We start from the raw sequence: 8,218 nt of genomic DNA, 5'->3' as shown, positions 1-8,218 counted from the left end.
CCATCAACCGGTTATATCTACACCGAATCCTCAAGAAGACATCATACAAACTCCTAACCGGTAAAAAGCCCAATGTTTCATATTTTAGAGTCTTTGGTAGCAAATGCTTTATTCTTGTTAAAAGAGGTAGAAAATACAAATTTGCTCCTAAGACTGTAGAAGGCTTTTTACTAGGATATGATTCAAACACAAGGGCATATAGAGTCTTTAACAAGTCCTCTGGACAAGTTGAAGTTTCTTGTGACATTGTGTTTGATGAGACTAACGACTCTCAAGTAGAGCAAGTTGATCTTGATGAGATAGCTGATGAAGAGGCCCCGTGCGTCGCACTAAGGAACATGTCCATTGGGGATGTGTGTCCTAAGGAATCCGAAGAGCCACCACATGCACAAGATCAACCATCTTCCTCCACACAAGCATCTCCACCAACTCAAGATGAGGATAAGGCTCAAAATGATGAAGGAGAAGATCAAGGAGTTGAGCCACCTCAAGAGGAGAGCAATGATCAAGGGGGAGATGCCCATGATCAAGATAAGGAAGATGAACAAGTTCCAAGGCCGCCACACCCAAGAGTCCACCAAGCAATCCAACAAGATCACCCTGTGAACACCATCCTCGGCGATATTCAAAAGGGGGTAACTACTCGATCTCGTGTTGCTCATTTTTGTGAACATTACTCTTTTGTTTCCTCTATTGAGCCACACAGGGTAGAGGAAGCACTACAAGATTCGGATTGGGTGGTGGCGATGCAAGAGGAGCTCAACAACTTTACTAGAAACGAGGTATGTCATTTAGTTCCACGTCCGAACCAAAATGTTGTAGAAACCAAGTGGGTCTTCCGCAACAAGCAAGATGAGCATGGTGTGGTGACAAGGAACAAAGCCCAACTTGTGGCCAAGGGATATTCACAAGTCGAAGGTTTGGATTTCGGTGAAACCTATGCACCAATAGCTAGGCTAGAATCAATTCGCATTTTACTTGCCTATGCTACTTACCATGGCTTTAAGCTTTATCAAATGGACGTGAAAAGTGCCTTCCTCAATGGACCAATCAAGGAAGAGGTCTATGTTGAGCAACCTCCCGGCTTTGAAGATAGTGAGTACCCTAATCACGTATATAAACTCTCTAAGGCACTTTATGGGCTCAAGCAAGCCCCAAGAGCATGGTATGAATGCCTAAGAGATTTTCTTATCACTAATGGCTTCAAAGTCGGAAAGGTCGATCCTACTTTATTTACTAAAACTCTTGACAATGATTTGTTTGTATGCCAAATTTATGTTGATGATATTATATTTGGGTCTACTAACGAATCTATATGTGAGGAATTTAGTAGGATCATGACACAGAAATTCGAGATGTCGATGATGGGGGAGTTGAAGTACTTCTTGGGATTTCAAGTGAAGCAACTCCGAGAGGGCACCTTCATTAGCCAAACAAAGTACATTCAAGATATTCTCAACAAGTTTGGAATGAAGGATGCCAAGCCCATCAAGACACCCATGGGAACCAATGGGCATCTCGACCTCGACACGGGAGGTAAATCCATCGATCAAAAGGTATACCGGTCGATGATAGGTTCTTTACTCTATTTATGTGCATCTCGACCGGACATTATGTTTTCCGTATGCATGTGTGCAAGATTCCAAGCCGACCCTAAGGAAGCTCACCTTACGACCGTAAAACAAATCTTGAGATATTTAGTTTATACTCCTAAGTTTGGGCTTTGGTACCCTCGGGGATCCACATTTGATTTAATTGGTTATTCGGATGCCGATTGGGTGGGGTGTAAAATTAATAGAAAGAGCACATCAGGGACTTGCCATTTCTTGGGAAGGTCTCTGGTGTCTTGGGCTTCAAAGAAGCAAAATTCCGTAGCTCTTTCTACCGCCGAAGCCGAGTATATTGCCGCAGGCCATTGTTGCGCGCAACTACTTTGGATGAGGCAAACCCTTAGGGACTACGGTTACATATTAACCAAAGTTCTTCTTCTATGTGATAATGAGAGTGCAATCCGCATGGCGGATAATCCCGTTGAGCATAGCCGCACTAAACACATAGCCATTCGGTATCATTTTATAAGGGATCACCAACAAAAGAGGGATATCGAGATTGCATATATTAACACCAAAGAACAATTAGCCGATATCTTTACCAAGCCACTTGATGAACAAACTTTTAACAAACTTAGGCATGAGCTAAATATTCTTGATTCTAGGAATTTCTTTTGATGTTTTGCACACATAGCTCATAAATATACCTTTGATCATATCTCTTTCATGTGCTATGACTAATGTGTTTTCAAGTGTATTTCAAACCAAGTCATAGATTGAAAGGGAATTGGAGTCTTCAGCGAAGACAAAGGCTTCCACTCCACTCCATAACTCATCCTTCGCCGTCGCTCCGAGCAACTCTCCAACTTTGGTATAATCTTCACTCATATTGTGTTCGCCAAAGGGGGAGAAAGTAGTTATAAGGGCTTATATTTCACTCAAGTATCCGTTTTTGGCGATTCATGCCAAAGGGGGAGAAAGTATTAGCCCAAAGCAAAAGGACCGCACCACCACCAATTTTCAAAATTGAAGTTAAGAAAAGGTTTTGAAATGATGAATTTTTCAATTGGTATCCTATTTTTGATAGAATCTCAAATTGGTTCACCCTCTTCAAAAACTAACATCTAAAACCCTCTTGAACACTAAGAGGAGGATTTTATTGAGGGGGAGTTTTGTTAAGACAAAGGAAAAGCATTTGAAACAGGGGGAGAAAATCTCAAATCTTGAAAATGCTTCTCAAAAATCTTATTCATTTATCTTTGACTATTTTGCAAAAGGACCTTGAAAAGAATTTACAAAATATTTTGCAAAAACAAAACATGTGGTGCAAGCGTGGTCCAAAATGTTAAAAATAAAGAAACAATCCATGCATATCTTATGAAAATATTTATTGGTTCAATTCTAAGTAATCTTTACACATACATTATGCAAACTAGTTCAATTATGCACTTCTATACTTGCTTTGGTTTGTGTTGGCATCAATCACCAAAAAGGGGGAGATTGAAAGGGAATTAGGCTTACACCTTTTTCCTAATTGATTTTGGTGGTTGAATTGCCCAACACAAATAATTGGACTAACTAGTTTGCTCTAGTCTATAAGTGTTACAGGTGCCAAAGGTTTACAATAAGCCAATAAAAAGACCAAGAAAGGGTTCAAACAAAGAGAGCAAAAGACATCCCAAAAGGCACCCTAGTCTAGCGCACCGGACAGTGTCCGGTGCACCAGGGAACTCGAAGCTAAACTTGCCACCTTCGGGAAAATGGGAGGCCGCTCCGCTATAATTCACTGGACTGTCCGGTGAAGCACCGGACAGTGTCCGGCGTCACACCGGACTATCCGGTGTGCCAGCGGAGCAACGACTACTTCGCGCGCAACGGTCGACTGCAACACATTTAATGCGCGCCTGCGTGCAGAGGACAGAGCACGCGCAGTTGGCGCACCGGACAGTCTACAGGACCTGTCCAGTGCACAACCAGACAGCCCAGAGGCCCCACCAGTCAGAGCTCCAACGGTTAGAACCCAACGGCCGGCTGACGTGGCTGGCGCACCGGACAGTGTCCGATGGCGCACCGGACTGTCCGGTGCGCCATGCGACAGCAGCCTTCCAACGGCCACTTTTTGGTGGTTGGGGCTATAAATACCCCAACCACCCCACATTCAATTGCATCCAAGTTTTCCACCTTCAACACATTACAAGAGCTATAGCATTCAATTCTAGACACTCCAAAGAGATCAAATCCTCTCCCAAGTCCGGAATCACTCCAAATCAAATAGTGACTAGAGAGAGCGACATTTGTGTTCATTTGAGCTCTTCTGCTTGGATTGCTTCTTTTCTTTCTCATTCTTCTTGTGATCAAACTCAATTGTAACCAAGGCAAGAGACACCAATTGTGTGGTGATCCTTGCGGGAACTTCGTGTTCCGTTTGATTGAGAAGAGAAGCTCACTCGGTCTAAGTGACCGTTTGAGAGAGGGAAAGGGTTGAAAGAGACCCGGTCTTTGTGACCACCTCAACGGGGAGTAGGTTTGCAAGAACCGAACCTCGGTAAAACAAATCCTTGTGTCTCACGCTTTATTTGCTTACGATTTGTTTTTCGCCCTCTCTCTCGGACTCGTTTATATTTCTAACGCTAACCCGGCTTGTAGTTGTGCTTAAGTTTATAAATTTCAGATTCGCCCTATTCACCCCCCCTCTAGGCGACTTTCAGTTACCGGAGTAATCTAGATGGGACACCGGTCTTGTTCCATTATAGCCTGAGGCAGCTAGCTAGGGGTAGGGTAATGATGTATCCCCTATAGCGTAGTCGGTCCGAGGCCGAGGTCGGGCGAGGCGGAGACTTCTGCTGAGGCCGAGGTTGAGGTCGGGCGAGGTTGTGACTCCTCCCGAGGCCGAGGCTGAGGCCGAGGACCAGGGTCGGGCGAGGCGGAGACCTTCTTCCGAGGCCGAGGCCTGGGGTCGGGCGAGGCGGAGCTCCCTGTTGCGCCCGAGGCTGAACTCGGGGGAGGTCGTGACTTACTATTGTCAGTTTTACCCTGGTGGTTGGCACAGTAGTCAGAACGGGGTGAATAGCACTGTTTTCCTGTCAGAACGGTCAGTAAAGGGGCAAAGTGACTGCGGTCACTTCGACCTTGCCGACTGAGGCGCGTGTGTCAGGATAAGGTGTCAGGCGATCCCCACATTAAATGCGCATGCGATACGGTCGGTTGGTAAGGCGATTTGGCCGAGGTAGCTGCACGACAAAGTTTTCCCAAGTTGGGCTTCGGGCGAGCCGAGGGTGCGCCCACTGCCTGAGAAGGCCCTCGGGCGAGGCGTGAATCCGTCCGGGACTACTGTTCCCGCCCGAGGCCGGGCTCGGGTGAGGTGAGGTCGCGTCCCTTGGTAGACGAGGCCTTGGCTTGAACCGTGCTTATCAGTCTTTGCGGTTTGTTCTGAAGATGTTTCCCAGCCAGGTTAAGAGCATTGGGGGTACCCCTAATTATGGTACCCGACAGTAGCCCCCGAGCCTCGAAGGGAGTGTAGGTACTCGCTTGGAGGTTCTACTGGATTTCTTGCAAGGGGACCAGCCTTTCTCGGTTATATTTTGTCCCAATGGGTGCGCGTGAGCGCACCCGTCGGGTGTAGCCCCTGAGGCCTCGGAGGAGTGGTTTGACTCCTCTGAGGTCTTAATTCTTTTTGTGATGCCTCGGTCAGCCTTGTTGTTCCCTCATGCGGCCTGGCCATAGCCTGGTTGCACGGTCAGGCTCCGAGTTTTTAAGCTGGTTTGTTGACGTGGTTAACAGTTTGGTCGTAGCCTGGTGCGAGAGCAGCCCCCGAGCCTCTTCACGGAGCGAGAGGACGATCAAGGATTGTCTCGACTTTTATTGTATGCCCCTTCGTCGCCTCTCCGCAAGGAGGAAGGGGGGGAAAGCGCCATGTTACCCTCGGAGGGCACCGAACATGGTGTTTCCAGTGAGTTGCTAGCGGGTGATCCGAGTGGACGCCCGAGCCCCGTTCGATAAGGGTCGGCTAGTGGCAGGCGCGCTCCAAAAGTACCTGCAGGTGATTTGCTGGACCCGGACCCATTTGATAGGATCCGAGGGCTCGATGCCTCCCTCTGGTGGGATTCCATTACAAATTGTTCCCGCTGGTCTCGAAAATGTCCTAGGGTACCTAGGGAGCGTAGCCCGAGCCTCGGCCATGTAATGGACATACCCATGGTAATCCCTAACTCTGCGTGCTCTGGGCGGCTGTCGAACCCTTCCGAGGGGCCAGCCTTCAAACCCCTGATCAGTAAAGGGCTCAGAGCCCGAGTGCTCTGGGGCGGTTGCCGAACCCCGGAGGGCGCAACCTTCGAACCCCTGATCATTAGGAGGGCTCGGGGCCCGTTTCCTTCGCTGAGAAGGATCCTTTTCGAAATATCCCCTTTCCCGGTCCCTATGGCAAGAGAGAGAGAGAGAGGAAAAGGAAAAGGATATAAATTTAAATAATATGGCGCACCTTTTTTGACGCGGTCATCATGACGGAGGCGAAACGGTGCCCGCTTCGCCTGCCGGAGGTGTCGCTCGCCCTGCCAAGGAGTTAATGTGATGGGACGGGTGATTCGCGGGGCATCTGTTGCGCGTGCGCGAGTCGTTTGAGGAACGGAAAGACCGTTTCACCTTCGAGTTTGAATTTCGCGACAGGGTCAAGTGAGGTTTTGGGTGGATCTCACCCGGGCCTTTATATACCCGGAAGAGGGGCCGACGGTGGTTCTTTACCCTGCCATTTGCGCTTGCCTTCTGCTTTGGTTTCTGCAACCTAAGAGAATAGCCAGAGAAGAGAAAACCGCGCACCTCTTCCCCTCCACCTCCACCATCTCCATTTGGCGATGGCTGACAAGGTGACCGTCGTTCCACCGCGCGACCCGTGGCCTTTCTCCACCATTGCTGTGGAGCATCTGGAGGCCCTTGTTACCGATGGTTTGCTCTGTCCTCTCTCCGGCGGGCCGCAGCCGGAGTGGATGGCCCCCGGGAGCGAGGCCGACCCGACTCCACCGCCGGGGTACGTGGTCAGTTTCATCCCTTTCCATGAGCGGGGGTTTGGAGTGCCAGCAAGCCGCTTCATGCGAGCGCTCCTGCACTACTACGGGGTGGAGCTGCATAACTTCAACCCCAACTCTATTGCGCAAGCGGCCATCTTTGCGGCGGTTTGCGAGGGTTTTTTGGGGATTGACCCTCATTGGGACCTGTGGACCCATCTCTTCTCTGCGGAGTTCATCGCCGCGTCGACGGACATGAAGAAGGTCTATATGGCGGTGCGGGCCGGTGGCTGCACCCTCCAGTTGAGGTTGGGGCATGCGCAGCAGTACATCCCTGCCTCCCTTGTGTCTTCGAACAAGGGGTGGCAGAACTGGTGGTTTTATCTCCGGAACGACGACGGGATGCTTCCGCCGTTTTCTCAACGAGTGGTGACCACCGCTGGCAATAACTGGCGCTGGGGGGCCACGCGCGAGAACCAGGAGAAGCTCCAGCCTATTCTGCATGCCTTGCAGAAGTTATGAGATGAGGGCCTTACCGCTGTGGGGGTCGTTGAAGCTATCCATCGCCGGAGGGTGCTCCCTCTGGCAGAGCGGCGGTTGCGGCTCTCGGAGATGAAGCCGGGGGTCGATTTGGAGGGCTCGCGGATGTCCTTGACCCCCCTCTCCGCCGATGACCTCCTCAAGCGGGTAGCAGGCACGGTAGGGAGGCTGGATGCTGGCGCCCTTAGCCAGCCCGCGATGCGTCCCGACCGTGGGTACGTGTCCCTGGTAAGTGTTCGATCCTCCTTCTGTTTTGCGTCGAGTTTTCTACGCCTTTGACTCTTACTGTTGGGATTTTTGTTCGTCCTCAGGGGTTGAGGAGTTTTAAAGTCGCCCGGCCACCGGTCCCGGAGGACGTGGCGGACCGAGCCGTGCGTAGGCTCGCCGTAGAGAAGGAAAAGGAGAAAAAGGACGCGGAAAAGGCCCGAGCTCATGAGAGGATGCGAGCTCGGGAAGCCTTGGAGAAGCGTCGTCGGAGGCAGGCGAGGGATGGGCTCCCGCTGGAGCCGTCACCGGAGATGCCTGACGACAACGATGAGGATGATGATGATGACGAGGATGATGACATGGCAGCCCGACTTGGCCTTAGCCCGGACCCGAGGCTAGGCCAGGGGTCGCCGAGCCAACCTCCAAGTGGGCTGGAACCATCAGTGCCTGGGGCCGGGACACCAAGGTCCCAGTCCGAGGAGCGGATGCAGGCCGAGGGGGTACTTGACCCCTTGGCCGAGATGATTGGGGTGACTCCGGGGGGGTCAGGCCGAACCACATGCCCCCCAAGAACAGGTGCCCGCGCCGACCGTACAGGAGGCCGGTCCCTCGACCGTCGTGACGACGCCTGGGCAGGCCGCTCTCTCGGCGCCTCGGGTGTCCGAGGCTGAAACGGCGCCAAAGCCGGCAGCGGGGCAACCCTCGGCAGCGCCTGCGGAGACCGGGGCCCGAGGGGCCTCTCCACAGGCATGATTGGCCTTGCCTTGGAGCGGGTAAGTATCTAAGGATACCTTTGTTTTGGTTTTTTCACCGTGTGTCTTGAACTTGCTCTCTCTCTCTTTCAGCAAGCGGAGGCAGGGCTTGGCTGTTCTAGCCCCCACGAAGGCCCTTAAGACGGGGCCGGCCTCTGCAGCCGGTGCTGCG

Source organism: Zea mays, chromosome 5 (genome assembly GCF_902167145.1).
Source record: "Zea mays cultivar B73 chromosome 5, Zm-B73-REFERENCE-NAM-5.0, whole genome shotgun sequence".
NCBI lineage: Eukaryota > Viridiplantae > Streptophyta > Magnoliopsida > Poales > Poaceae > Zea > Zea mays.
The sequence above is the reverse complement of the archived record's forward strand: the minus strand, read 5'-3'. Positions refer to the sequence as shown.